The sequence below is a fragment of the Crocuta crocuta genome, unplaced genomic scaffold (genome assembly GCF_008692635.1).
Source record: "Crocuta crocuta isolate KB4526 unplaced genomic scaffold, BGI_CrCroc_1.0 scaffold477, whole genome shotgun sequence".
NCBI classification, from domain to species: domain Eukaryota; kingdom Metazoa; phylum Chordata; class Mammalia; order Carnivora; family Hyaenidae; genus Crocuta; species Crocuta crocuta.
Window position 1 is genome coordinate 562,668 of NW_027530193.1, and position 5,186 is coordinate 567,853.

Genomic DNA, 5,186 nt, shown 5'->3' on the forward strand with positions numbered 1-5,186 from the left:
ATCACCGGGGTGGGGGGGGGGGAGGGAGAGACATAAACAGAACAACAACAGCCTTAGCCCAGAAGTCACAAGCCCAAGCCACCTGGCAGGAGGCAACTCTTAGGGAGGCTCCACCTACACAGACCCAAGTCCTCCTGGCTTCCTTCCTGATCATTCTCCAGACCATACGCTCTACCCTTCCTCCTGAGGCTTGTGGTCACCATCCCCCACAATGCCCTGCTCTCTGGCCAGAGTGGCTTCCATGTCCTTCCGTCATCGCTCGCCATGTTCTCTGCTTCTGGATGTCCCCTCTGCCCAGGATGCCACCTCCCCCAGGAATCCATCCCTGACCACTCCAACCCAGAGACATGCCTTCTGTCTCAGCCCTTCTCCAGCCCACACAGTCCATGCACAAAGCCCACACGTGCCTCAGGATGGAGCCCGTGTTATCGTCACACTTGCCAACTTGCATTGGAAACCGTGTGTCAGCCCCGGACAGCCGGGGTAGCCTTGGGGTTAAGAGCACAGACTCTGGAGAGCGGGATGGCTCAGGCTGAAATCCCAGCTCTCGATTGTCACACGCTGTGTGAGCTTGGGTGTAGGACTCAAACTCTCTGTGCCTCAGGTCTGTAAAATGGTGATAAAATACTGCCTATGTCATCGGTCGGTTGTGAGGATTAATGCAGTAACACGTGTAAAGCCTGCAAAACAGCTTCATTAGCATCAGCCACGGTTATCTGTGCTCCGTTTCATCCTCATAACAAACCTATGAGTTAGGTATTGTCATTCCTGGTCGTGGGCGAGGGACCAGATTCAAGAGGGAGGTGGAGAGTCGGGGTAGGGCCCTGCATCTCTGTGGTCTGACACCAAGGACGTGGCCATGACTTGGAGCCTCTGTTTACTGCTCCCGGCTGCTCCTCAGGGGCCCACAGGGTCCAGGCCAGGTGAATTCCCCAGAGGCGGCCCCAAGGCACCTCTCTGCTTCGAGCCAGCCACGGGAAGGGGTGTGAATGGCAAAGCAGGGCCTTTTCAGTGCGTCTTGTTCGCTAGTGTCCAGAACACATCACCGAGCTCAGAGAGAGCCCCTGTCTTCCTGAGGCTAGCCAGGGACCCAGGACACCTGGGGCGACTTCCTGTCCCTGGACGAGCCCCCTCACCATCTGCACAGGGAGGGGGGGATATCCTGAGGTTGGCCCAGCATCTTTCAAGTTCCTGTCATCGGCTCGGGCTCTACCTTTCAAAGTAAGTATTAGGGAGAGAGCATCTAAGAGGCAGGCCCTGGGTGAAGCGGGCCGTGTGCATACCTTCCCTTGGCTCCTAGGAGCCTCAGATCCCATTTGAAAAGCCCCGGTCCACACTCTCCAGGCTCTGACACTGCAGGATTCTAGAATCCCCTGCTCAAAGCTGCCGCTCTGCATCCCTGTTTGTAAAACTCTCCCCCCCAGCTGCCTTTATCTCTCTTTGGTAACAGAGCAAATTTGCTCAGGACCCAAAGCAGGGGGAACAAGCAGACTGTTGACTCTTGAGCAAAACCTAGTCTTTGGAGAGCAGGAGAGGAGGCGCTGGACATGCGTGGGGAGGCCAGCAGCCTCTTGCATAACCCTGGTGGCCTCCTGCCCACCCAGGCCTTTTCAGGGTTAGGGGTGAGGCAAACCACAAACTCATGCCCGGTTAATTTTTTAAGGCAAAATCAACAGGCTCAGCAATGATTAGCAGGCAGGTAATTTCGTCTTAATCGTGCTGAGGAGAGGGAGGAAGGAGGCTTCTGGGGGCCCAAGGATGGGGCTCAGTTATCAGTTAACCACATGAAGGTTGTTTCCTTCCAAATCCACTGGCCTTCAGCCCTGAGCTCCCTCATCCTCCTCTCGGAAGTACTCCCGGGGCAGCCGGGTGGCCATTGGTGATTGAGGGGGCAAGAACTCCTCCAGCCAGGTCCCCGGGAGGCACTTCCAAGCGCCCCTGAGAGCCGTGATGAAACACAGGGGGCCTCACAGAGCTTGTGGTCTTCTTTTTAAGGCAGAGCCCCACCACCACCGCTGTATGGCTTTGAGCATGTCCCTTCCACCCTCTGGGGCTCAGCGAGGGCCCTGAGGTCTGTGGTTCCACCTATAGCCAGCTGCTACCACCCTGGGGGCCTCCATGTCTCCATCCACCAAATGGGTGGGTTGGCTGAGACACCCTTTCCAGCCTTGAAGTTTTGTGAGGTCATGATTGGATTAAGCCCATGTGGCCTTAGCCGGGGCGAGGGGGGTTCCAGGGTGAGGAGGGTGGTCTAGGCCGTGCTTTAGGAATTCAAGGGGGGGAGAAGGTGCCCAGAACAGGGAGGGGGCCTACCTGGTAAATCTGCTGTTGGTACCAGCAAGCGTCAGATCCCAGCTCCGGGAAGAGAGCTGTCCTCTGAGATGGGAGGCAGGGGACCCTGTGGGGTAGGGTGGACTGGGGCTGCGGGGACGGCCTGGCAGACCCCAACTGGCCCAGGCCCCCCCACCCCAACCCCCCGGACTTGAGAGCTGCCAAGGGAAAAGCAGCAAGACCGGGCGAGCCCCGGGCCTGCTGGCTGCCTGGACTGGAGTTTGGTCAGTGGTTGGGGACCTATATTGTGAGAAAGTTAGGACTTTGTCCACAAACTGGAATTTGAAATTTCAAAGGGGCGAAACTGGAGGGCCCTACCCCAGAGTGGAGATGGCTCTTGGCTTCTTTCCCCCACGACTTTTGTTCTTTGTCTTGATAAGTCCCAGTTCCCCGGGTGGTGGGGGCGGGGCGAGGAGAGACAGGAGATACAGGGTGGTTAGTACCCAGGGGGAGCTAAGATGCCAGCGGCCTGGGGGGGCCAGCGTCTGGAGGATGCCTCTGGGTTTGCACGTGCCCAGGGACAGGCTCCTTGGCTCCTCAGACCCCTGAGCTCCCGGCAGGAACATGACAGAGTCACAGGCTCCAGAACTCTGTCATCCTTTCTGGGACTCTGGAGGGAAGCAGAGGTATGGGGTGAAGCCCTTAATCTCTGCAGTCAGACTGGGGCTCAAATCACAGCGCCCCCCCGCCCCCACCCCATGTGGCCTTAGGCAAGTCACTTCCTGTCTCTGAGCCTTAGTTTTGTCATCTGTAAAGCAGAACAGATAAAGTGAGAGGAGCGGAAGATTCTTAGCACCCAGCCTAGTACAGAATCTCTCCAGAAACATTAACCATTATTATAGTTTAAAAGAAAAAAGGAGTGGTCTAGAGTGGCACCTCTTAACCACTGTCCACACCAGTGGCTTGAGTGCCCTGCCCACAGCTGGGTCTGCGGCAACCCCTCCCCCTCTAGCTGCCCCAAATGAGCCCCCCTTCCCTTCTAGAGGCCTCCGTCTCTGCATCTGCAACATGAAGGAGCTGGATCTCTCTGTGAGTTCTGAGGTCCTCTGTTATCTGGGGGGAGCCACCGCATGTGGAGGGGGTCAGACAGTCCACGGGGCGGGGCAGAGAGAAAGAACAGCCTTTGTATCCCTGGGAGCTCTCCTGAACAGCGGTCCTGATTGTGACCGATTCCGTGGCTAGTGAGTCAAGGAGTCAACCACGAGTGATAATAATTGCCTCCCTTGTGCCAGATGCCTATACTTGGTCATTTAATGCCCATAGCATCCCTGCAAAGAAGGTACCAACCCATTTATCTGATGCCAAAATTAAGGCTGGGTGGGGCAAACCTGATGTCACAGTTTGGGAAGTTGGCAGTGCCTGGATTTTGACCCAGCTCTGATTCTAAGGCCTGTGATTTATCTTCTAAATGGCTGGGGGGAGAGGGAAGGAGGGCTAAGAACCCTTATAATATTTTATTTAATCTTCACAACAAACTACACATTAGGCCTATTTTACAGAAGGAGTAACTGAGGCTCCAAAATAATAAACAACAAACTACACATTAGGCCCATTTTACTGAAGGAGTAACTGAGGCTCCAAAATAATAAACAACAAACTACACATTAGGCCCATTTACAGAAGGAGGAAACCGAGGCTCCAATATAATAACTTGCTTGAGATCACAGAGCCAGTAGATCTTATAGATGGTGTGTTGTTTATATGGGGGACATGTATCTAGAAGATATTGTTTGGGCTCAGCTAAGAGTGAAACAAATCGGAGTGCCTGGGTGGCTCAGTCAGTTGAGCATCCGACTTCGGCTCAGGTCATGATCTCGAAGTTCGTGGATTCCAGTCCCACGTCGGGCTCTGTGCTGACAGCTCAGAGCCTGGAGCCTGCTCTGGATTCTGTGTCTTCCTCTCTCTCTGCCCCAAGCCCGCTCACGCTGTCTCTCTCAAAAATAAATAAACATTTAAAAAATGTAAATGTACATAATTATAAAAGCTCGTGTGTGAGTAATTCTAGTTGCAGAGTGGATAAACTTACTTTATGGAATCGGTTGTGCTGTGTGGGGACATGTGCAGGGTATGAAGCGGGTTTCTGGACTGTGACTCAGAAGCACTGGGTCATGTGTGTTGTGTGTTTGGTAAAGTGTTCACGTCACGGTTTGCGTACTTAGTAGCTTGTCATATGAGGACTGTCCATCCGATGGTTCTTAGGTCTAAGGGGTCATGCATGTGGCATGATGCGGCTCAGCCCAGTTGATCATAGACCTTGTTTAGTTCAATCTAAGATATCATCCATAGAGATTGAAAATTTGCTATTTTTGTTACCAGTTAACTCTGACATGCCAATGATCATGCCCCATTTTGGTAATGGGGAAGCGTACCTTTTAGAAGTGACGAGCATGTGCAGGCCCACGTATTGCTGACTTGTGAGGGGAGTAGCTGTGTGTGGCCTCTCGCAGGTGCCAGACAGGTGACAGGACCTGGGCTCAGCCCTGGGGGGCCCCTCCCAGAGCTGTCCCTCCTGTTCCTCTGTGTTTACCCCACAGTCAGGTCACCTGCCCAGCTGAGCTCTGTACCGGCTCCTGGAGCCAGGAGGAATCTGCCAGCAGTTGAAGTCTCCTTGGGCCCTTAACAAATCCCAAAGTGCAGCTTGGGGGATGGGCGCTCTCTCTTCCTCCCTCTCTGGGTTGTCTTGTCCTGACCAACAGACAAATGGGCCAAGATCTTCCGCATTTTACAGATGGGGAAAATGAGGCCCTGAGGGAGATGTGATGTGAACAAAGTCATCCGAACAGTGCCAGAGCAGGCTCCTAAACTGAGGTCTCCCGACACCACATCCAGCCTCTCTTCCCCCACCGCCCCAGTAA

The 5,186-nt window shown here is 54.2% G+C and overlaps 1 protein-coding gene and 1 long non-coding RNA gene across 5 annotated transcripts in view; one reads left to right on the plus strand and one right to left on the minus strand.

Annotated features, from left to right (window-relative positions):
- Positions 1-2,423, minus strand: part of LOC144232432 (uncharacterized) — an 18,836-nt gene extending 16,413 nt beyond the window's left edge. The window contains exon 1 of the long non-coding RNA XR_013335393.1: positions 2,314-2,423. This is a non-coding gene — a long non-coding RNA (uncharacterized LOC144232432). The remainder of the gene's footprint in view (positions 1-2,313) is intronic.
- HNF4A (hepatocyte nuclear factor 4 alpha) overlaps positions 1-5,186 on the plus strand; it is a 35,545-nt gene that overhangs the window by 3,409 nt on the left and 26,950 nt on the right. The window lies entirely within an intron of this gene.